Here is a 24,885-nt window from a genome sequence, read left to right on the forward strand (position 1 = left end):
TTCACCCCAAGACTGCTCAGCAGAGCCAGGCTTACCTTGCTACCCTGCAGATGGGCACTACTTGGAATTGATGGTGTCAAGACTTTCATTTCAATCTTTATGGATTTGCTTGTCAAAATTCCTGTAGATGTTACTTATCCCCTGATCATTGGCTTCTCACATTTCCTCAGACCCTCTCTCTGTGCCCATAAATCCCCCTCCTAGTCCTTGTTCTCAGTAAGTGCCTTACCTTCTACTTCATGGAGAAAAGGAGAATCATTCATTAGTAATTTATTTAACTTTCCACCTACAAACTTGGCCCCCACCACAGCCCAGCCTCTCCCTGCCAGGACTCCAGTCTTTTTTTTTTTTTTTTTTTTTGAGACGGAGTCTCACTCTGTCACCCAGGCTGGAGTGCAGTGGTGTGATCTCGGCTCACTGCAACCTCCACCTCCTGGGTTCAAGTGATTCTCCTGTCTCAGCCTCCCCAGTAGCTGGGATTACAGCAGGAGTGCACCACCACACCTGGCTAATTTTTTTGTATTTTTAGTTGGGAGGGGGGTTTCACCATGTTGGCCAGGCTGGTCTCAAACTCCTGACCTCAGGTGATCTGCCCACCTAGGCCTCCCAAATGGCTGGAATTACATGCACTAGCCACTGCACCAGGCCTCAGGACTCCAGTCTTAAGGGTTGGGGAGAGAGTCCTCTCCTCCTGTGTGGGAGTTAACCCCCCCATCTGTGTTAATGATCCGGGTCCACCTCCAGTGTCTTAAATGGCAGTACTCCCCTCACACCAAAGTCTCCTATCCACACACCTGGAGTTCTCCTTCCTCCCATCTTCAGCCTCACAGGACCTCCAGAGTCTCCATCCTTCCATTTTCTCCCAGTGGGCCAATCCTCTCTCAGCAGCTTTCTTTCCTATCTAGGCAGGACTCCCTGGGTTATAATCTGAGCTACTCCCGCATCAGTAACCCAGATTCTTGTGTTCCTGGCTTTCTGCCCAGCAAAACTCTGACCTGGATTCACTCTTGCCTCTGCCTCTCCTGTGCTGCCTGCCCCTGGCCTGGCTGAGTGCCGTGGGGGTTGTGGGCAGGGGGTAGCTCATTCCAGAGTGAATTGGGAACACAAGTTTGGCCTCAGCTGGCTCTCAACATCAGCCATTTCCTTATCCTTGCTCAGCTCCAGCTTCTCTCCTGCTCAACAATGATTCTAGAACTTACTTCTTTCCTCAAGCCTCCTCTTTTCCCAGCCATACCTGCGAGAAAATGGAGCCCATCAGGAGTGACCTTCAACTTCCCATGCCCTTAAGTTCAAAGTCATCTTTTGTTAAGAACTGTGCAGATTTTGCTCTACTTACAAGCTAACCAGTGAGCCTGCCATAGTTCTGTGGATGCTGGTAGAAGACACAAGACTACTGGATCAGAGACGAAGGACTTTATTATTCATGGTGCAGCAAGCAACATAGACATCATGTTTGTGTCACTTCTCTTTACTCCTCAAGCCCCATGAGGGTCAGACAGAGAGGCCCAGGTGGGTGTTGCACACACAACCTACCTACCATGCCATTGCAGGACAGCTGAGAATCCCTGAGATAAGGGAACCACAATCTTTTATAATGGGCTGCAAGCAAACCTGCCCTTGTCTAAGAGGGAGACATTATCTTTATTATGTTGGACAGTGAGGAAATGGGCCCTCTGCTCCAGAGGGAGGCACTATCTTTATCTTCCAAGGCAGTTTGCTATACCAACGTTCTTTTTTTTTTTTTTTTTTTTTTGACAGAGTCTCGCTCTGTCACCCAGGTTAGGGTGCAATGGCGCAATCTCGGCTCACTGCAAGCTCCGCCTCCTGGGTTCACGCCGTTCTCCTGCCTCAGCCTCCTGAGTAGCTGGGACTACAGGCACCCACCACCACACCCGGCTAGTTTTTTGTATTTTTAGTAGAGACGGGTTTCACCATGTTAGCCAGGATGGTCTCGATCTCCTGACCTCGTGATCTGCCCGTCTTGGCCTCCCAAAGTGCTGGGATTACAGGAATGAGCTACCACACCCGGCCTATACCAACATTCTTGAAAAGAGCCCGGAACAAAAGGGCAGTTAGTCCTCTGCTCACAGCATGATCATGCCCATGCACCCTCACCTTATTGCTCCAGACTCTCCTCCTCCCAGGGACAGCCAGCCTCTTCACTGTGACCTCCCACTCTTCAGCTCTTTTTTTTTTTTGAGACAGAGTCTCGCTCTGTCGCCCAGGCTGGAGTGCAGTGGCGCAATCTCGGCTCACTGCAAGCTCCGCCTCCCGGGTTCACGCCATTCTCCTGCCTCAGCCTCCTGAGTAGCTGGGACTACAGGCGCCCGCCACCGCGCCCGGCTAATTTTTTTTGTATTTTTAGTAGAAACGGGGTTTCACCGTGGTCTCAATCTCCTGACCTTGTGATCCGCCCGCCTCGGCCTCCCAAAGTGCTGGGATTACAGGCGTGAGCCACCGCGCCCGGCTACTCTTCAGCTCTTGCTTCAGCAGCCCTGCCTGCGCCCTCTGCAAGGTCCTTATCACAGCCTTCGAATATGCCCCAAATAGCTCATCCTAAAAAGCAAAGCGAAGCAAAACAAACAAAAAATGCCATTGAGCTGGCCCCCTTCGTAGTTATTCTGTTTTTCTTTCGTTCAAGTTCTTGGTAGAGAGTCTATTCTGTCTCCACTTCTTTTTGCATCTGACTTCCTTACCTACCATGCCATTGAAATTGTACCCACTGAAGTCACTAGCAATCATCCTTCCAAAGGGAGTCCACATTTTCCAGTTCTAATTCTGCTGCATCTGTCTCTCTGAATTTGACACTTAGCTCCCAGTAACTCCAGCTTGCAACTCTTTGCTCTCATGGTTTCAACAACCAGCTTTCTGTTTGTGACTCCTGAATTGGTCTCCATCTGAGGCCCAGATCTCTATCAGCTGCACACCTGTTCAGCTATGTATACAGGCCATCCCTGGAGCCCTGCATTACTTTTTTCTTTCTTTCTTGTTATTTTTTTTTAAGTCAGAGTCTCACTCTTGTTGTCCAGGCTGTAGTGCAGTGGTGCAATCATGGATCCTGCAGTCTTTTTTTTTTTTTTTTTGAGATGAGTGTCACTCTGTTGCCCAAGCTGGAGTGTAGTGGCATGACCTCGGCTCACTGCAACCTCCACCTCCCGGGTTCAAGCGATTCTCTGCCTCTGCCGCCCAAGTAGCTGGGATCACAGGTGTGTGCCATCACGCCCAGCTAATTTTTTGTATTTTTAGTAGAGATGGGATTTCACCATGTTAGCCAGGATGGTCTCGATCTCCTGACCTTGTGATTTGCCTACCTTGGCCTCGCAAAGTGCTGGGATTACAGGCTTGAGCCACCATGCCCGGCTCCTGCAGTCTTAAACTCCTGCGCTCAAGTGATCCTCCTGCCTTAGCCTCCCGAGGAACCAGGGGTATAGGCATGTGCCACTCTACCCGTCTAATTTATTTTTATTTTCGCACAGACAGGGTCTTGCATACACAGAGGGCCAACTTTTCATGGGTTTTTCAGTGCTAACTATGGGACTTGAGTATGTGCGGATTTGGTTTGGTTATACAGGCAGTCCTGGAACCAATCTCCCATGTATAATAAGGGATGACTGTATGTAAATATAATTATATAATATATAATTATAAAATTATACTGTTTTTTATAATTACAGAATTTCCTTTACCAGAGGTGTTTTTTTTTTTTTTGTCTCATGTGTATTTGAATTACCATCTTCTTTCAGCCTGAAGATTCCTTTAATATTTCTTGTAATGTGTGTCTGCTAGCAATAAATCCTCTTTTTGTTTACTTAGAAGTGTCTAGGCACGTGCCACCACACCTGGTTAATTTTTGTATTTTTGGTAGAGACAGGGTTTTGCCATGTTGACCAGGTTGGAGTCCACTTTCCCTGGAAAGTGGGGCTGCAGCGTTCTCATGCTGGAAGTCCATCTTTTGCAATTTTTTTTTTTTTTTTGAGACAGTCTCACTCTGTTGCCCAGGCTAGAGTGAAGTGGCACACTCTTGGCTCACTGCAGCCTCGACCTTCCGGGCTCAAGCGATTCTCCTTCCGTAGCCTCCAGAGTAGCTGGGATTACAGGTGCTCGCCACCACACCCGGCTAATTTTTGTATTTTTACTAGAGATGGGGTTTCACCATGTTGGCCAGGCTGGTCTCGAACTCCTGACCTCAAGTGATCCACCTGCCTTGGCCTCCCAAAGTGTTGGGATTACAGGCGTGAGCCACCGTGCCTGGCTGCAATGGTTTTTAATGTAATGTTGACTTCCTCATTGATTTGTCATCTTAAAATTCTATTTTTTGAATCAGGAAAATTGAGCTGGATGTTTGATAAATCTAAGGAATTGTTAACTTTTAAAATGTGTGGCAAGGTGTGGTGGCTCACACTGTAATTCAGCACTTTGGGAGGCAGAGGCAAGATGATATCTTGAGCCGAGGAGTTTGAGACCAGCCAGGGCAACCTAATGAGACTCCATCTCTATTTTAAAAAAGAAAGAGGCTGGGTGCAGTGGTTCACACCTGTCATCCCAGCACTTTGGGAGGCCGAGGCAGGCAGATCACCTGAAGTCAGGAGTTTGAGACCAGCCTGGCCAATATGGCGAAACCCCGTCTCTACTAAAAATGCAAAATTTAGCCTGGGGTGTTAGCGGGTGCCTGTAATCCCAGCTACTCAGGAGGCTGAGACAGGAGAATCGCTTGAACCCAGGAGGCGGAGGTTGCAGTAAGCCGAGATCACGCCACTGCACTCCAACCTATGAGACAGAGTGAGACTCCGTCTCAAAAGAAAAGAAAGAAAGAAAGAAAATGTGTGATAGTAGCATTATGGTTATTTTAAAAAAGTGTTCTTGCCGGGCGTGGTGGCTCAAGCCTGTAATCCCAGGACTTTGGGAGGCCGAGACGGGTGGATCACGAGGTCAAGAGATCGAGACCATCCTGCCTAACACGGTGAAACCCTGTCTCTACTAAAAAATACAAAAAACTAGCCGGGCGATGTGGCGGACGCCTGTAGTCCCAGCTACTCGGGAGGCTGAGGCAGGAGAATGGTGTAAACCCGGGAGGCGGAGCTTGCAGTGAGCTGAGATCCAGCCACTGCACTCCAGCCTGGGCGACAGAGCGAGACTCCATCTCAAAAAAAAAAAAAAAAAAGTGTTCTTATTGTTAGTAATACATACTGAATATTTACAAACAAAAGAATATGATATATGGGATTCTTTAAAAATAACCAAGTCTGGGCCGGAAGTGGAGAGTGGCTGGGGACACAGATGAAATGAATTGGCTGTGAGTGGATCATTGTTGGGGCTGCATAATGGGCATATGAGGGTTCATTACAATATTGTCTCTACTTTTGTATATATTTGAAATTTTCCCTAATAAAAACGTAAATTTTTCTTTTTAGCTGAAATATGCTTCATTAGATATTTTAAAACTATAAAGTTATCCTTAACTTCAATCAAAGGCTTTAAAAGTATATATACATGCTTTTCACATAAGATGAACTATGGATTACGGATTTGCAAAACCAAGATATCAAAACTTCAAGTACTGTATGTTCTAAAACAACCATGTGTAAGCATTTTGTAAAAACACATTTTTACTAAAATCAGTTTATTTCTCAGTATCTGAAATTGGCATGAATGTCAAGCAAGTTCCGAATCAAAATGTATTAGATGTTCTAATTATGTATCAGAGGTTGTTTCTGTCATTTCAATCAAAACCATTTTTAGATGATTAATTATTTTATAAAGAAAAGCAATGATGAAAATTGTTTCAGTTGTATTTCAAGAGTTTATAAAAAGACAAATTTATGTATTGAGTTGAAGCTGAGTAGAAACCGAGTTTGGAAAAAGAAAATACAGTTGATGGCTTAAATTTGAATATGAACCGGATATTCTAGATCAGTCAGAAAATGGATTATTAGCACTTGTGATTCACACAGTTAGAACCTACTGCTTTTCAGGGTTTAAGAAGTTTCTTTTTTATTTTTTTCTGTATACTCATTAATGGGAAGACTTTTTTTTTAACTTCTTGAAAATGTCAACATTTTGGAAAAAAAACGTTATTTTATCATAAATGAGAAGCTAATTTTTTTTTTGAAACTGAGTTTCCCTCCTGTTGCCCAGGCTGGAGTGCAGTGGCATGATCTTGACTGACTGCAACCTCTGCCTCCTGGGTTCAAGCAATTCTACTGCCCCAGCCTCCCAAGCAGCTGAGATTACAGGTGTGTGCCACCACCTGCAGCTATTTTTGTATTTTTAATAGAGATGGGGTTTCACCATGTTGGCCAGTCTGGTCTCAAACTCCTGACCTCAGGTGATCCACCTGCCTTGGCCTCCCAAAGTGCTGGGATTACAGGTATGAGCCACTATGCCCGGTCAAACCATTTTTGTTTAATCTCAATTCTACACGGTTGTCAATCGTGCCTATCCAATGAAGCCTTCATAGAAGGCCCAAGAAGACAGAGTTTGGGGAGTTTCTGGATAGCGGAGCATGTGGAAGTTCCAGGAGGGTGGGGTGCCCAGGAAGGGCATGGAAGCTGCGTGTCTCTTCCTCATACCTTGCCCTATGCATTTCTTCATCTGTGTCCTTTACAATTAAACTGGTAAACTTAAGTGTTTCCTGCCTCTGTGAGCTGCTCTAGCAATTTAATTGAACTTGAGGAGTGAGTCATGGGAACCCAAATGTATAGCCAGTTAGTCAGTAGCACAAGTAACACAACCGCTGGGGGTTGCGATGGGAATTGGAAGTGGGAGGGAGCAGTCTTGTGTGACTGAGCCCTCAACCCGTGGTCTGATGCCGTCTCCAGGCAGATGGTCTCAGAAGTGAACTGAATTAGAGGACACCCAGCTGGTGTCCACTGCAGAATTGATTGCCTGCTTGTTGGCAGGGAGAGATCCGCACACATCTGGTCACAGAAGTCTTCTGTGTTGATTGTTGTTGAGTGAGAGCAGAGGAAAAACGTGTGTAGGAAATGCGTACGAAGGAAATGTGCACGTGTGAGAGGGTGGGGCAGGGCTGGGAGCCGGATCCTCATCTTCCCTGGGAGACATTGGTAGATATCTAAAACATAATTGTCAATGCACACATGTAATTTCAAAGTGTGGAGGTAAATGCCAAAGGCTCAGCTGGAAGATTTGAAAGTGGCAGACTCTGTGTAGATGAAATAGCAGGAGAGTAGCTGGGGCCTACTGATTTTGAAAAACAAAATTCTCACAGGGAATTCACAAGTTGAATTTTGTCCTCAGGCCCAGCATCTAGAAAATAAGCCCGAGCTCTGACACCTCTCATTCATGGCTCCCAGTGAGCTGGACCTCGCCTGCTGCTCTAGTAAGATTCTTGCCTTATATTTTCTGCAACAGCATCACCTACTGTCTTGTAGGCCCCACATGTGCATGTTGCTGTCTCGCCCCATTCTTGCTTCTGCGTTCCTCTTTGCCTGGCTTGCTATTTCTTCCCTCCACCCTCTACCTGCCCTACCATCACCTTTTTCTCCTGCCTTCCTGTAGGTTATTTTACTTTTAGCATTCTGTTTTTGTTTGTTGTTTGTTTGTTTTTTAAGAGACAGAGTCGGCCGGGCGCGGTGGCTCAAGCCTGTAATCCCAGCACTTTGGGAGGCCGAGACGGGCGGATCATGAGGTCAGGAGTTCGAGACCATCCTGGCTAACACGGTGAAACCCCGTCTCTACTAAAAAATACAAAAAACTAGCCGGGCGAGGTGGCGGGCGCCTGTAGTCCCGGCTACTCGGGAGGCTGAGGCAGGAGAATGGCGTAAAAACCCGGGAGGCAGAGCTTGCAGTGAGCTGAGATCCGGCCACTGCACTCCAGCCTGGGCGACACAGCGAGACTCCGTCTCAAAAAAAAAAAAAAAAAAAAAAAAAGAGACAGAGTCTCACTCTGTCACCCAGGCTGGTGTGCAGTGGCATGATCTCAGCTTACTGTAACCTCTGCCTCCCGGGTTCAAGCGATTCTCTCGCCTCAACCTTCCGAGTAGCTGGGATTACAGGTGTGCACCACCACACCCAGATAATTTTTGTATTTTTAGTAGAGATGGGGTTTCACCATGTTGGCCAGGTTGGTCTTGAACTCTTGGCCTTAAGTGATCCACCCGCTTTGGCCTCCTAAAGTTCTGGGATTACAGGCGTGAGCCACCACACCCGGCTCCATTGTTTTCTTTATTCCCCATGTCCCATGTTTTCTTCTTTTATCATTTCCTTCCTGTTCAAAGAGCTTCCTTTAGTTATTCTTTCAGGGTAGTTCTGGGGACGGTTCTCTTAGTTTTCTTCATCTTGTCTGGACACTACTGCTTTCCTTGGGTCAGTCTATCATTGTGGCAACACCACATTGCCTTCATTACTGTAGCTATGTAAACATCTGGATATCTGGTGATGTAAGGCCTCTGGCTTTGTGGGATTTCTTCAGTATTGCCTTGGCTATTCTTGGCCTTTTGCAGTTCCAAATGTTTTAGAAGCCACTTGTTATTTCTACAAAAATCCTGTTGGGATTTGGTTGGGATCACATTATAGATTAATTTGGGTAAATGGGATATCTAGAAACATTATATATAGTTCCATGTATTTGGGTGAATTTCTCAATAATATTTCATAGTTTTCAGTATGCAATTGTGCTCATTTTTCCGTAAATGTATACCTAGGCATTTGGTCCTTTTTTTTTCAACTTAAACATACTTTATTTACTTGATTAAGAACTTATTGTCCATAAAATGTCTTATGTGATTGATCTTAGCTTCGTTCACGCTGACTTCAGGGGGTCTGGTTTTCTATACCCTGTTTGATTGCTGCTGTTGCCGTTGGTTTTCTTTCAGGATCAAAGTGGGTGGTTTCATAGATCTTATTTTTCATTCCTTCTCTGGCAATTCTTTCCTGGATTATTTGCTTTGCATAATTATACCTCCAATGAAACCAGCTTCCCCAAGTCACCAAGATAAATCCCCCTACTCCAACATCACGTGATCTTCTAATTCTACCTTCCCCTTCGTGCGGCTCGCCGGGCTCCAACAGGGGGCCGTGGGAAAGATTCCGCGCCTGCACCCGCCCTCTGTTTGGTGCTTTTTGATGTTATTGTAAACAACCTTGTTTTTAAAGTTTCATTTCTTTATTTTTTCATTGCTGATATATAGAAATGCAATGGTTTGTGTAATTATCTGTGTTTTGAGATCTTGCTAAATTCATTTTTAAATTTATATATTTTAGGCCGGGCACAGTGGCTCATGCCTGTAATCCCAGCACTTTGGGAGGCCAAGGCGGGCGGATCACAAGGTCAGGAGTTCAAGACCAGCCTGAGCAACATGGTGAAACCCCATCTCTACTAAAAATACAAAAATTAGCTGGGTGCGATGGCGCGTGCCTATAATCCCAGCTACTCAGGAGGTTGAGGCAGGAGAATCGCTTGAACCAGGGAGGTGGAGGTTGCAGTGAGCCGAGATCGCGCCACTGCACTCCAGCCTGAGTAACAGACCGAGACTCCGTCTCAAAAAAAAAAAAAATTATTTATTTATTTATTTATTTATTTATTTATTTATTTATTTTTTAGTGATGGAGTCTTGCTCTGTTGTTCTCTAGGCTGGAGTGTAGGGGTACGACCACAGCTCACTGCAGCCTCAACCTCCCAGAGTCAAGTGATCCCTCCACCTCAGTCTCCCAAGGAGTAGCTGGGACTACAGGCGCATGCCACCAGGCCTGGCTAATTTTTATGTAGTTTTGGTAGAGACGGGGTTTCACCATGTTGGCCAGGCTGGTCTCGAACTCCTGTGCTCAAGTGATCCACCTGCCTTGGCTTCCCAAAGTACAGGCATGAGCTACGGTGTCTGGCCTAGTGTTTAATGAGTACAAAGTTTCTGTTATGCATGATGAAACAATTCTGGAGATGGACAGTGGTGATGGTTGCACAACATGATAGTGTTTGCAATTGTTGAATACATAGAGGGAAGGGTCCCCCTCCTGCCAGGGAAGCTGAAGGACTGATGGCCCTCTCCCTGCTCATGGCAGCCAGAACACAAGCACAGGGCAGCGTCTGCCACCTGGGTGCTCCTGGGACTTCGAATCTTGAGAGATTGATACAGAGATGCAGAGATAAACAGAGTTTCTTTTTTCTTTTTTTTTTTGAGACAGAGTCTTGCTCTGTCACCCCGGCTGGAGTGCAGTGGCACGATGTCATCTCACTACAACTTCCGCCTCTCGGGTTCACGCCATTCTCCTGTCTCAGCCTCCTGAGTAGCTGGGACTACAGGTTCCCACCACTGCTCCCGGCTAATTTTTTTTTTTAATTTTTAGTAGAGATAGGGTTTCACCGTGGTAGCCAGGATGGTCTTAATCTCCTGATCTTGTGATCTGCTCACCTCTGCCTCCCAGACTGCTGGGATTACAGGCATGAGCCACTGCACCTGGCCAAGATAAACAGAGTTTCTTACAACTGTGCATGGATAGATCAAGAGTCCACTGGGCTGGTGGCAGATCCCTGGTGGCAGCAATACAATGGTGTTGTCCCAAATGGACAGTTCCAGCGGCAAGATCTCGGATGCCAGTCTCACTGCCTGGTCACATGATCACTTATTTGAAGTCAACTTTATACTCTATGAAAGCACTGAGAACTGGATTAAGAAACAGAGGACGTAACTGAGATCGTATGTGTGTGTAGGCATGGGTGTGTGGTGAGGGCAGTGCCACCCAGTGACCTCCAGCTGGTACTCTGAAGCTGTGCATGCCTCCCCAGCCTCCAGTCTACTCTGGCTGAGTCCTCTTGGGAAACTCCCAGAGGCTGCATGTTTCCCCGGAATGCAAGACCAGGCAAGCTCTCCTTTCTGCTGCTGGTCCCTAGTGACAGTCTCCCACCTCAGCACCAAAACAAAGCAAGTCCTCACCTGCTCCTTTCCCCAGGGAGCCCTGGATCTCAGATGTACTTGCCAAGTCCTGTGTGATTGCCTCCCTGGCTGCTGTCTTACTTCAGAGAGGCAGTTGTAGGGACAGAGAGAGTCAGGGACATCTGCTACAGCCACTGTTCCCCAAGAATCCCTTAGCTGGGTTCCCTTGGAATACAAAGGAAGGGGGAAGGAATGCCAAGGAAGAGAACACTTTGAACATCTCTGAGCTTCAAACACACCAAACAGCAGTAGAGCACTTAAGAGAGTGGACTCCAAAGCCCAACAGTCTCAGCTGTATTTGTTAACCGTGTGAACCCAGGGGAAATTACTTAGACTCTCTATGCGTCGGTTTCCTCACCTATAGCACAGAAATGATGATAGTACCAACTTCATGAGGATTGCTGTGCTCATTAAATGTGCTTGCAACAGTTCTGGAAACAGGAAGTGTTATACAAACGTTGGCTGATACAGTCCTGAGCAGACTGAAAAGTGATGTGTCGGGGACAGACCTAGGCCTTGAGAAAGACTGGGCTCTTTGTGGAGGAAGAACTACACTGCCAGGCATCGGACAGGGTAAGAGCTGGACTCTGCATGCAAACCTGGTGTCACCAGATCTGTTGGACTGCTGACAAAGATGGCATTGGCATTGAACGCACACTCCTTTGCAATGTGACTTTATCACTCCTCCTAACAAGAGGCTGAGTCTGTTTACCTACCTGCTGAACGTCGGCAGCTGCATAGGAAACGCCACGCCGGAGCAGAAAGAAGCTGATCCCAGCACAAATCGCTGATCTATAAAATCATAAGCAGATACACGGTCATTGTTTTAAACCTTCAGATTTTGGAAGACTTGGAGGGCAGCTTCACAGGTAGTGAGGTTGTTCTTGGGCCCTGTCTTTAGGGTAGAGCTGCTGCTTACACCTGGGGAGCCCCAGGAGTGGTGGCATTTTCTTCCTGGGCTCCAGCAGGCACCTCATGACGTGCTGTTTGTTTATCCCTTACCCACAAAGATGAAACCATTATTTCTTATATCACTTCTCTCTCTCTTTTTTTTTTTTTTTTCCTGAATCAAGCTCTTACTCTGTCTCCCAGGCTGCCTTACAGTGGTGCCATCACAGCTCACTGTAACCTTGACCTCCTAAGCTCAATCATCCTCCTGCCTCAGCCTATTGAGTAGCTGGGACTAAGGTACGCACCACCACACTCGGCTAGTTTTTTGTATTTTTTTGTAGAGATAGGGTTTCGCCATGTTGCCCAGGCTGGTCTCAAACTCCTGGGTTCAAGCGATCTGTCTGCCTCAGGCACCCAAAGAGATGACAGGCATAAGCCACCGTGCCTGGCCATCACATCACTTCTTGAGAAACTCTAGATGCTGGACCTGGTTGCTGGGGAAATACAAAGCTGTAAGCAGGTTAAAAGACAGTGACTAATTTGGGAGGACTGCACAACCAAAGGAAGGGAGACACCCAGAACTGCCCTCTACTGAAGGAGAATGAGGAAGGGACCAGATGGGAACTTTAATCAAATAATAGTAAGTGTCCTTGCCAGGCTCAGTGGCTCACGCCTGGAATCCCAGCACTTTGGGAGGCTGAGGCAGGCCAATCACCTGAGGTCAGGAGTTTGAGACCAGCCTGGCCAACATGGTGAAACCTCGTCTGTACTAAAAATACAAAAATTAGCTGGGCATGGTGGCGCACACCTGTAATCCCAGCTACTCAGGAGGGTGAGGCAGGAGAATCGCTTGAACCAGGGAGGTGGAGGTTGCAGTGAGCCGAGATCACACGACTGCACTCTAGGCTGGGCGACGAGAGGGAAACTCCATCTCAAAAAAATAAATAAATAAACAAAAAAGAGGAAATGTTGCAAGCTTCCAAGGGCAAGAGCATCTCCTTAAAAGGGAAAGAGAATTAGCCTAACATTGAACTCTCTCTTGTTTCTAACATTAGAGGCTGGAGGACAATTTGGCAAGAGGACGAGGTTCTTATGAGATGTGTGGGTATGTTTATACGTTCACAGATGCCCCCAGCCAGAAGTGATGTGTGTCTCCATGCCCAGCTAAGCCCTGTGACGCATGACTGTGCTCTGGTTGTCTAAACGGTGTCTGCCTAAGTAAGAAACATACCTATTCCCTTGACCCAAACCCCTTTCTTGCCAAGCGTCTCTTCCGGACCCGAATTGCATCGCCTGACATGGTCCTGATTTCACTAGCCCCTGACTCTGAGACAATGATACTCATTGCTGTTTTCTGACACCCCTGAAACAACGAGCAAGGTTAGATAAGTACGATGAATCTGTAAGAGAGGAATTCTCCACCCATGCCTGGGGTTGGCTGTGTCAAGAGTTTGTCTTTCATCTCCTCCTACGCTCAGGAGTGCTGTGCTTACGCGAAATGGTAGGGCGTGCAGACCCTGTTTCTTCCTGCCCTCGTGCTCAGCTAAGGGTAGACACCATGTCATGCATCACCCTGGGTGTGCTATTTGCCTTGAGTTATTTTATTTATTTATTTTTTTGAGGGGAGCTGGGGGGACAGGGTCTTACTCTGTCACCCAGGCTGGAGTACAGTGGCGCCACGATCATGGCTCACTGCTGTCTTGAACTCCTGGGCTCAAGCTATCCTCCCACCTCAGCCTCCTGAGTAGCTAGGACTATAGACGCACACCACCATGCCTGGCTAACTTTTGTATTTTCAGTAGAGATGGGGTTTTGCCATGTTGCCCAGGCTGGTCTTGAACTCCTGAGCTCAAGGAATCCATCTGCCTTGGCCTTCCAAAGTGCTAGGATTACAGGTGTGAGCCACTGCACCCAACCTGCCTTGAGATTCTGAGGAAGCTGGTGTGTGTGTGAGTGTGTGTGTGTGAGTGTGTGTGTGTGTGTGTGTGTGTGCGCGTGTGTGTGTGTGTGTGTATGTGAAGGGGGTCAGGGTCAGGCCTCTGGTTCCCAGTTCCCCAGTGCCAGCACAGAACTATTCTTTGTGTCCACCCAGTATGTGATAATCCAGAGAATGACACATTTTTGTATAAACTGATTTGCAAACAATTTTGTAGATAAGTATAAATGCTCAAGCTTGGTAAAGTATACTTTTCTCCTTCTGTGAACACAATGTTTGACTTTAAGCTTTCTTTTAAATACAGTCAAGGCGGGGAACAGTGGTTTATGCCATTAATCCCAGTGCTTTGGGAGGCCGATCGCTTGAGCCCAATAGTTCAAGACCAGCCTAGGCGACATCATGAGACCTTGTCTCTACCAAAAAGAGAGAAAAAAAATTAACAGGGTGTGGTGGCACATGCGCAGGAAGCTAAGGTGGGAGGATCGTTTGAGCCCAGGAGTTCGAGGCTGCAGAGAGCCGTGACAGCGCCACTGCACTCCAGCCTGGGTGACAGGGTGAGACCTTCTGTCAAAAATAAATACATACAGTCAACAGGACATGTGAGGACTGCCATGGAGAACCAGCATGAATGCAACACTATCCTCTGAGTACACTTTAGACTTTCCATTACTGTCACTGGAAGGGGGTCCCAATCCAGACCCCAAGAGAGGGTTCTGGGATCTCATACAATAAAGAATTTGGGGTGAGTCCAGAGTAAAGTGAAAGCAAGTTTGTTAGAAAAGTAAAGAAACAAAAGAATAACTATTCCATAGGCGGAGCAGCCCCAGGAGCTGCTGGGTGGCTTTTTTTTTTTTGTATTTCTAGTGGAGATGGGGTTTCACCATGTTAGCCAGGATGGTCTTGATCTCCTGACCTCATGATCCGCCTGCCCTTGGCCTCCCAATGGGTGGCTATTTTTATGGTTATCTCTTGATCATATGCTAAACGAGGGGTGGATTATTATGTTTTCCAGGAAAGGGGTGGGGACTTTTTGGAAATGAGGGTTCCTCCCCCTTTTAGACCATACAGGGTAACTTCCGGACATTGCTGTGGCATTTCTAAGCTGTCGTGGTGCTGGTGGGAATGTCTTTTAGCACGCTGATACATGATAATTAGCATATAATGAGCAGTGAGGACTACTAGAGGTTACTTTTGTTGCCATCTTGGTTTTGGCTGGCTTCTTTGCTGCATCCTGTTTTATCAGCAGGGTCTTTGTGACCTGTATCTAGTGAGCTCCTATCTCAACCTGTAACTAAGAATGTCTAACCCCCTAGGAATGCAGCCAGCAAGTCTCAACCTCATTTTACCCAGTCCCTATTCAAGATGGAGTCACTCTGGTTGAAGTGCCCCTAACATTACTAACACAAACATCTGTCCTGCTTCTGAATCTCTCTTGATCTCTCCAATGCACCCTCAACCCAGCAGCAACTTTTGGACCCTTTGCCTACTCTCACTGTTAGAAGCTTCGAAAAGCCCCACCTGATTCCTCACTGCAAAAAAGAACAAGATCAAAAACTGCCGATCTTAGGCTGGGCACGGTGGCTCACACCTGTAATCCCAGCACTATGGGAGGCCGAGGCGGGCAGATCGCTTGAGGTCAGGAGTTCAAGACGAGCCTGGCTGAGATGGTGAAACTCCGTCCCTACTAAAAATACAAAAATTAGCCGGGCATGGTGCACGCCTGTGATCCCAGCTGCTCAGGAGGCTGAGGCAGGAGAATTGCTTGAACACAGGAGGCAGAGGTTGCAGTGAGCCAAGATCACACCATTGCACTCTAGCCCGGATGGCAAGAGTGAGACTCTATCTCAAAAAAAAAAAAAATTTTTTTTGTTTTACAAAGTTAATTTTTTTTTTTTTTTTAGACGTAGTCTCTGCTCACTACAACCTTTGCTTCCCAGGCTCAGGAGATTCTCCCGCCTCAGCCTCCTGTGTAGCTGGGATTACTTGTGCCTGCCACCACACCCAGCTAATTTTTGTATTTTTAGTAGAGACGGGGTTTCACCATGTTGGCCAGGCTGGTCTTGAACTCCTGACCTCAAATGATCCTCGCGCCTTGGCATCCCAAAGTGCTGGGATTACATGTGTGAGCCACTGTGCCCCATCTACTTTTTTTTTTTTTTTAAATAATAGTGAAGGGGTTTTGCCATATTGCCCAGGCTGGTCTCAAGTAATCCTTCCCCCTCAGCCTCCCAAAATGTTGGGATTACAGGTGTGAGCCTCCATACCTGACCAGAGTGGGAGCTATGGTTTTTTGTTTGTTTGTTTGTTTTTTAGATGGATTCTCGCTCTGTCACCCAGGCTGGAGTGTAGTGGCACTATCTTAGCTCACTGCAACCTCTGCCTCCCAGGTTCAAGCGATTCTCTTGCCTCAGCCTCCCAAGTAGCTGGGATTACAGGTGCTCACCACCACGCTTGGCTAATTCTTTGTACTTTTAGAAGAGACAGGTTTCGTTATGTTGGCCAAGCTGGTCTCAAACTCCTGACCTCAGGTGATCCTCCCACTTCTGTCTCCCAAAGTGTTGGGATTCCAGGCATGAGCCACCACATCTGGCCAGAGTGGGCGCTATATTTTATGGCAGCTTCTTTTATTGAACAGATTATATGTTCCTGTCCAAATTTTATTTCAAATTTATGAGAGAACTAGGCTTCTGAGAAAGCCAGTTCTAAATGTATTTCTGGTAGAGTTTTCATAGCAAGAAAGAGACTAGATAATACCATGTGACCTTATATAAGAAAGGGATGTCCGGTTCAGGGTTGGACTTACTCCCAGAACTAGAGGCAACTGTGTGAGTTAAAACCACCCAGAAAGGCCTCCGTATTAGGTGGCCTCTCCCAGAAGCAGAGCCTAAGCCAGGAATTTGGGGCATGTGGTTCACTGAGGCAGGGCTGGTCAGGAAACACCTATAAAGGAGAGAAGAAAAAGATAAGCGAAGTCTCAGGTGAAAGGCTCAGCCGGAACTGCCAGGATCTCAAGCTAGATCCCAACACGGAATTGTCCTGTCACCTTTTGTACCCCTTAAGTGGGACATCAGCTCCCCAGGAGTGGGGATGGGGTGGAATGTCCCAAGCGTGTCAGGGCGAGAGGCTCTCCAGGAGCCTCCAGAGAAGGTCACAGGTGTCAGCCATTAGGCTGGGTAGTGTTTTGCTTTCTGGTAAAGGGCATTTGGGTGGGTCCCTGGCAATAGTCTGTTCTTCACACAAGCCAGAGTTCTGCTTTTGATAGTATTCAGGAAGTTATGGAACTATGCTATTAGAAACGCTAACTAGGCCGGGCGCGGTGGCTCAAGCCTGTAATCCCAGCACTTTGGGAGGCCGAGACGGGCGGATCACGAGGTCAGGAGATCGAGACCATCCTGGCTAACACCGTGAAACCCCGTCTCTACTAAAAATACAAAAAACTAGCCGGGCGAGGTGGCGGGCGCCTGTAGTCCCAGCTACTCCGGAGGCTGAGGCAGGAGAATGGCCTAAACCCGGGAGGCGGAGCTTGCAGTGAGCTGAGATCCGGCCACTGCACTCCAGCCCGGGCTACAGAGCAAGACTCCGTCTCAAAAAAAAAAAAAAAAAAAAAAATAGAAACGCTAACTAAAGAGATGTCATCTTTTTTTGAGGCCGAAGACAATGATCCTTCTCAGAAGCAGGTGCCTTATTCCACCTTCCCCCAATCTTGTGTGTTTCTTTGGACAGTGTCCTAGATGGTAGCATTAATTGCACCCCTGTTATGCCACCAGCTCTTTCTTGGTAAGCTTCTGAAGCACAAGTTAATAAAATGAGTGTAGCTGATGAATACGCTAAATGATAATGTGTTCTGTTTTCTTCCTGCCTGACGTGTAAGATAATCTGTTAGATGTCTGTAGTGATGTGCGACGGGGTGGGAAGATTCCATTTTTTGCATCTTTATTACAGTGGGTCTTATGTACTAAAGCATTTTAAAAGATTCTCCTTATTTCCCAAGAACACAGATAAGATGTTTGTTGCGTTTTTAGGTTGTGTAATTCAGGTGATTGTTTGGTATATTCACGTTGTGAAACTGTAACCACTACCTTCTTGCTATTTATTCTTACAGCTCCCTGCCCCTCCCCAATTGCATCACACTGCACGCTTAGCTTAACTGTCTGCCTTCCCTTAGATGTGAGTGAGTCTATGAGGACAGGAACTGTATGCCTTCCTAATCAGTTTTCAGCACCTTGCCCAGCCTGGCACAGGACAGGCACTGAACAGAAATTTGTTGAATAAAGACCCTGAGCAGTGACTCATGCCAATAATCCCAGAACTTTGGGAGGCTGAGGCAGGAGGATTGCTTGAGCCACGGAGTTTGAGACCAGCCTGGGAAACAGAGTGACAGCCTCCTTATGCTTTATTTTAAAACATTATCCAGGCATGGTGGCGTGCACCTGTGATCCCAGCTACTCAGGAGGTTGAGGTGGGAGGGTGGCTTGAGCCCAGGAGATTGAGGCTGCAGTGAGCTGTGATCACACCACGTCACTCTGTTACAGGCAGGTCTTTGTTCTTAGAGCTCCCAAGACGGGGGCGGGCTGCTCCCAAGATTGCAGCAAGCCTTTTGTTCTCTGACCTGGGGTTCTTGGCCTCACGGATTCCAAGGAATGGAACCTTGGGCCATGCGGTGAGTGGTATAGCTCTATTAGAAGCCGTGGGTCATGGAAGAGAATCGTGAAACCCAGTGACTAGTGTTCAGCTCAATCAGGACGAACCTGGGACTTAGCTGTGCAGGAGCAATGGCGAGCCTTTAGCCCGACTGGGAGCAGCAACGGGTGCCTCGTTGGATCAGAAATGCAGCAGACACCCTGCCCAGAGTCAACAGTGGGTCTGGGACGGTGGTGAACAGCAGTGGTGGACGGTGAGCGAAAGCTCAGCTCAAGCAGTAACAAACACGGACCAGAAGAGTGTGCAGTTGCAAGATTTAACAAAGTGAAAACAGAGCTCCCAAACAATGGGAGGGGACCCAAAGGGGGTTGCCACTCCCTGCTCAAATGCCTGGGTTTATATCCCGATCATTTTCCCTCGCCCTGTGCTCTCAGGCGATATATGATTTGACTATATCTTTACCTCCTGCTTTAGCCTAATTTGTATTTTAGTGAGCCCTCTTTACTACCTGACTGGTTGGGTGTGAGGTGAGTTACAAGCCCTGTGTTTAAAGATAGGTGCAGTCACCTTTCCCAGCTACATTTAGGAATTCTTAGTTGGCCTAGGAAATCCAGCTAGTCCTGTCTCTCAGTCCCCGCTCTCAGCAGGAAAACCCAAGTGCTGCTGGGGAGGTTGGCTGACGACCACTCTAACTGCTTCCTGCTGAATTGGGGCGTAGCAGGGGTTGTGCAGTTGAGATTTCCTCGGGAGGGGTGCCTTGGATGTCACTAACATTGGAGCATGGGCTAGCAGGCTGGTCCAGGGGTCCGCGGTAGATCTTAGCCATGGACTGCATCTGGGGCTCCATTTGAAGAATGATTGGTAGTTTTATGGCTTCGATTTTGGAAGAGACAGACTTAAGAAGGAGGTTACAGACAGAAGGAGGTTGAAATGTATGGTCTGAAGTGCAGGCAATTATTTCTTTGGCACACTTCACAGGCCCTGACAATCTGCTTGACAGTTTTGAAAAGGCGTGGTCCAGTAAATAATGATTTGGCCATCTGATGGGTGCTATCAATGCCTAAGTGAAAGGTTTGGTGAAGGGTTTTAAGTAATATCTATTGGTTAGCTGCAGGCAAAAGTATTTTTCCTTCTTTGATGGCTAGCCATCCTGAGGGGAGGAAACTATATCCTCATGAGGTTCCCCATTCTATTTCTCCTGCTGAGTGCTGGGGCTTGGTTTCCTGGAGGGGATTACCCCAATACTAGGGGTCCTTCTGTAAGGATTTCTAATGGAGGGTCCTGCCTTGCAGCTCTTTTGGCTTCAATATCTGCTTGGCGGTTCCCTTCTGTTTCCCTTTCCTTTCTGATGACCCCGGCAGTAAGACTGCCACCTCTTTAGGTTTCTGTACAGCCAGTAATAATCTCCTAATGGCTTCCTGATGTTTCATAAGTGTTCCCTCGGAAGTTAGGAATTCCCTTTCTCTCCATATTGCTGCGTGGGCGTGGAGGTATAGGTAAGCATACTTAGAGTCTGTATAGCTATTTATCCTTTTTCCTTCTCCTAATTCTAGTGTATAATGGCCCCAGCTTTTGCTAGGATGTCTCTCCCTAACAAAGGAGTGGGGCTTTCAGGCACAATTAGAAAGGCATATGAAGAGAGTAAAGTTCCCCAGTCACAACTTAGTGGCTGGTGTTGGAACCGAACTGTCGATTCCTTCCTGGGCAGGGGTCGCCGCGAAGGATCACCGACACGAGATTCACAGCAGAGAGTTATTTATTACTAGCGCGCTAGGGTCCCAAGCTCTAAGTTGGCCCTGGGACCCTGACTGCTTGTTACAGGCTGTTTATATAGGCAAATACAAGTTCAAACACAGCTTAGGGCGCGAAATTCAAACAAAGCTTTAGGCGCGTGGTAATTGGGTCTGTCTATGGCCTGAGCAAGGTGTCTTGTTCTAATTGGTTAGAGCAGGACCTTATGAGGTTTTTTCCTGGAGTTGTTGATTCCGGGAACTTCGAGGCAGGGTGGGACCCCCGGAATTGGCAGGGTGGGACCCCATGAGGTTGTTTCCCAGAATTGGCAGGGTGGGACCCTATCAGGGTGGGACCCTATTGAGGCAGGGTGGGACCCTATCCAGAGCCACCTGGTGTTAATTTTTTTAAGTTCTTTTTATGAGGCCTAGTTTCTAAGTTTTATGCGGCCTAGTTTCATTTTCAGGCACAATTAGAAAGGCATATGAAGAGAGTAAAGTTCCCCAGTCACAACTTAGTGGCTGGGAGAAGTATCTAGTGATTGCTCATCCTAGGACCCGTCGGATAGTGACAGATCTGGAGGGCAGTTGTCCGGGACAGAAAAGTAAGACTGAGAAGGCAGCACCAGTGTCCAGGAGACAGTTAACCCCCTGGCCCTCAATGGTCAAGCTTACCCTGGGCTCTGTGAGGGTGATGGCATGGGCTGGTGCTTGCCCTGGGCACCCTCAGTCCTGCTGCTGGATCATCTGGTTAGTGGCTTCTGACTCAGAGAACCTTTGTCCCCGGGAGCAGTGGGCCTTCCAGTGATTCCCTTGACATAAGGTGCATGGATGAGGGGGCGGCTTACTTCTATTTGGACAATCTTTTTTAAAGTGTCCTTGTAGACCGCACTGGAAGCAAGTGCTATTAGGCATTTGATTTTTCCAGCCTTTCCCTGTTCCAGAGCCTCCAAAGTCCGCTTGCCTGAGGGCCATGACTAAAGCAGTGGCCTTTATTTTTTTATCCTGTTTGTCCTGTTCCGCCTGCTGCTCCTGATCTCTATTATAAAATACTGAGGTTGCCAAGTTCAGTAGGGTTTCTAAGTTTTGTTCCAGGCCTAAGGCGGAGTTTTGAAGTTTTTTTCCTAATGTCTGTAGCTGACTGGTAAACTTATCCTTTCAGATTAGTTGGCCTTCAGTAGAGTCAGGTGACAGAGAGGTGTGCTTCCTCAATGCCTGCCTTAGTCTCTCCAGAAAGGCAGTAGGATTTTCTTCCTTCCCCTGTGTTATACTGGACATCACTGAATAATTTATAGGCTTTTTCCTAGTTTTCCTTAGTCCTTCTAGCACGCAAGTTAGTCAATGTTTGTGGCACCAATTTCCATGTTCTGATTCTGTGTCCCAATGAGGGTCTACACTGGGAACTGCCTGCTGGCCTGTGGGGAATCGTTCTCTTTCATCTGTTGTCATCCTATCATTGACCTGACTGAGATACCAGAGATCGCCAAACTCTCAGGCTGCAGTTATGGCGGCGCTTCCCGCATTTGGGGTTAGTGTCTGACTTAGCAGTAACATTGTATCTCTCCATGTCAGATCAAAGGATTGTCCTAACCCTTGTAAAACATCAATGTAGCCATCAGGATTATCTGAGAATTTACCTAGGTCTATTTTAATTTGCTTCAAGTCTGACAGGGAAAAAGGTATATACACTCTGACTGGGCCGAATTCTCCAGAATACATCTTAGGGGCATTTTGCCTGGGGGGAACGTTTCCCATCTGAAAAAAGAACATAGGGATGCCAGCACCCCTGGTCATTTTCCGATGAGCATTAGTCCTAGCGTGTCCTCTATGGTCCTAATGCTTATTCCTTTCCAGGGTGCGTAACCACCCATGGACCTCTGCTTATCGGATTAGTTACGCTCACTGATGTAGCAGTCCTGTACCCATTTTTCCACCTCTCTTGACCACAAAGAAAGGGGGCTGCTGGATTCTAGTGGTCCTTTACCAGCTTGCCCAACATTGCCTTGTTCTCAGGGGTGAGTCCTAGAGCTGGGCTGGGTTCCTGAGTATTTCATAACAACCCAGCTGCCCCATCAAGATGCATTCCCATAAACAACAGTTCTTATGCAAATTCATTTCAGAGAGGGTGTAGGTAACCTTTTGGGTCAGGATTGAGATACAATTTTTTGATTCTGTAAGTAGTTTAAGGCTTGGCTGAGTGCAAGCAGCTCGCACGTTTGAGCAGACCAGTTATTAGGCAATTTTTCTAACTCTGCTTCTACAAAGAGTTTCCCTAACAATTACTGAATACCCATTGTGTTTTTTTCTCCTCGATCACCTGGGAGGAGCCATCTATCCATCCTGTCCTGAAGGGAATTCCTCTTAGGTCTGGTCGGACCTTTGTATGGTAATTAAGATTTAAATCCTCTGTTAGGAAACCTGCTGGGTTAAGGGAATTTTCAGTGGTTAATGTTAAATCACCCTTTTCTAACATAATAGACCTATACTTTAAGATTTTTGACTTAGTAAGCGACATTTTTGCTTTTTGACTTAGGATAGTTCTGAACCGGTGAGGTGTGCTCACAATGAGGTTTCCTCTAAAGGTTGTTTTTCTACATTTAGCAAAGCAGTTGCCGCTACTGACTGAATGCATTTGGCCCATCCACGGGTTCCTGGGTTAAGGATTTTTGATAGGAAGGCTACTGGTTGTCAGTGGCCTCAGTGCTTTTGGGCTACACTCTTGTTTACAGTGACAACAAGGTAGTAATGGAGTGTTGTAGGGTCAAGGAGAAGACCTTCAATGATCAATTATAGGTTGTAAATTTACCCTGGCTTTTAAAGGAATAGGGTACACTGTTTTTTTCCTTACTACTTCTATCTTTCTCTATCTCTCTCTGCCTCTCTCTCTTTGTAGATGGATTTTGGGAACACAGTGGAAGAATGTTCGCTCATTGCCCCCATTTGCCACTATAGGAATATGCGTCTCCCTTTAATTTACTCAATTTCTTTTCATCCTGATCTATTATGCTGTTGTAGACCCAGTTCCAGTGGTTAAAGTACTGGGTTATCAGTTCTAAGGCCCTGGCAAGGGTGGTGGTGAATGGGTCCCACATAACTGCCCATGTGGATTTTTGCCCCAAATTCACGTCTGCTCAGAACCTGTGAATATGACCTTACAGGGTCTTTGCCGATGTAATCAAGTTGAAATGAGGGCACAGTGGATTCGTTTGCACCAAACAACTCAACGACCCTGCCACTTGCGAGTCACTGCCTTTTTTTGCCTCTGAGACCAGGGGACTGTTCCGCCGTGCTGACTGCACGTGCCAGGGATAACCATGGCTCGCTTCTCATTGGACGAGGCTCCTGTCAATCACAGAAAGGCTTGGGATGGGGCTCTCACTGTGACTTCTGGGCCTTTTTTCTTTAACTGGTCAAGTAAAGGAGTGGGACTTGATTGGCTGCAGGTTTGAGCGACAGTCATCTCCCCCTCTAGACTGGAAGGAGACCGGCAGTCTCTGAAGCTCCTGAGCTGACGACTTCCGATGTCCCAGAGTAGCTCTGGGGGGGATTTAGAGGTTTTTGGAATTTCCCATCAAAGGTGGAGGCGGGTTTTACACCTCAACCTAGAACAAATCACCCGAGTGCCTTTCCTAATTTCCCTTTCTGAGTAACTGAGATTATAACCTCCAGGGTGGCTTTACTAAGACTTCTGGACCTGACAGGATTCTTCTAGAATTCCTCAGCTGCCAGGTGCTCTCACCTTCCCTCAATCCCGATGAGAAGCAGAATAACCAGATGTACAAAGAATTTGAATTCCATTTGTACAAGTACAGAGAGACAGCTGCCAAGGAGCTCTGTAGGAATGCGGACTTTGAGCATCTCAGAGGGGGCCCTCTGGCGCATGGCTTTCCCGCCCGGGAGGCTGGTGGTGGCTGCCACATCAGGTCTCAGTGAGCAGAGATGAAGACTTTGCAAAAAAAAAAAAAAAAAAAGGATAAAATTGTCTCCCTTTTTTGTATTTCCCTTCCCAGAAAAACAGCCTTGACATATGCTGCGGAGACAAGATCCGTGAACAGGTGGTAAAGGAATATGAATGGAAAACCCTGGAGGCGTTTGGGCTTCCGCTGTAGAGCCGGGAGCTGCCTGGCTGTGCTTTTAACACCTGACTTCCAAAAGTGACGTTTTCCTGGAGGAACAGGGGCTCTGTTTACTATGATGGAATTCAGCATAGCTGTTGTAGGGGAAGAAGAAACATTTTTTTCCTTTACCTCTCATAAGTTCTTAGCTGAGCTGGCCTCCTGGAATAAAAAGACAGATTAACAAGGGAAAGACAAGGCCAGGCGTGGTGGCTCATACCTGTAATCCCAGCATTTTGGGAGGCCAAGGTGGGCAGATCACTTGAGGTCAGCAGTTCGAGACTGGCCTGGCCAACATGGTGAAACCCTGTCCCTACTAAATATACAAAATTTAGCCTGATGTGGTGGCACACACCTGTAATTCCAGCTACTTGGGAGGCTGAGGCAGGAGGATCGCTTGAACCCAGGAGGTGGAGGTTGCAGTGAGCCAAAATTATACCATTGCACTCCAGCCTGGGCAACAGAGCAAGACTCTGTCTCAGAAAAACACAAACCAAAAAAACAAGAGAAAGAGCAAGACCCTGTCTCAAACAACGACAACAACATCCCCAAAAACAAGAGAAAGACAGAGGTTCATCAACATGCACATTTCCTGTGCGCACGGGAGACGCCTTGGGAGTGCCTGGTTCTCAAAGAAGTGGCTTTGAATCCCAGCTCATGTGGCATCTTCCACAGAGAACAGT

At 47.1% G+C, this 24,885-nt stretch overlaps 2 long non-coding RNA genes across 2 annotated transcripts in view; one reads left to right on the forward strand and one right to left on the reverse strand.

The window, feature by feature from the left end:
* The window catches only part of LOC100426884 (uncharacterized), a 110,073-nt gene that overhangs the window by 29,349 nt on the left and 55,839 nt on the right, over positions 1-24,885 (forward strand). The gene's annotated exons all lie outside the window — the stretch shown is intronic.
* Positions 10,862-24,058, reverse strand: LOC144335982 (uncharacterized). Its single transcript, XR_013407333.1, has 3 exons — positions 22,548-24,058; positions 15,718-15,857; positions 10,862-12,097 (listed from the first exon to the last, which is right to left on the reverse strand). It is a non-coding gene; the product is annotated as an uncharacterized LOC144335982 (long non-coding RNA).

The sequence above is a fragment of the Macaca mulatta genome, chromosome 16, assembly GCF_049350105.2.
Source record: "Macaca mulatta isolate MMU2019108-1 chromosome 16, T2T-MMU8v2.0, whole genome shotgun sequence".
Lineage (NCBI taxonomy): Eukaryota > Metazoa > Chordata > Mammalia > Primates > Cercopithecidae > Macaca > Macaca mulatta.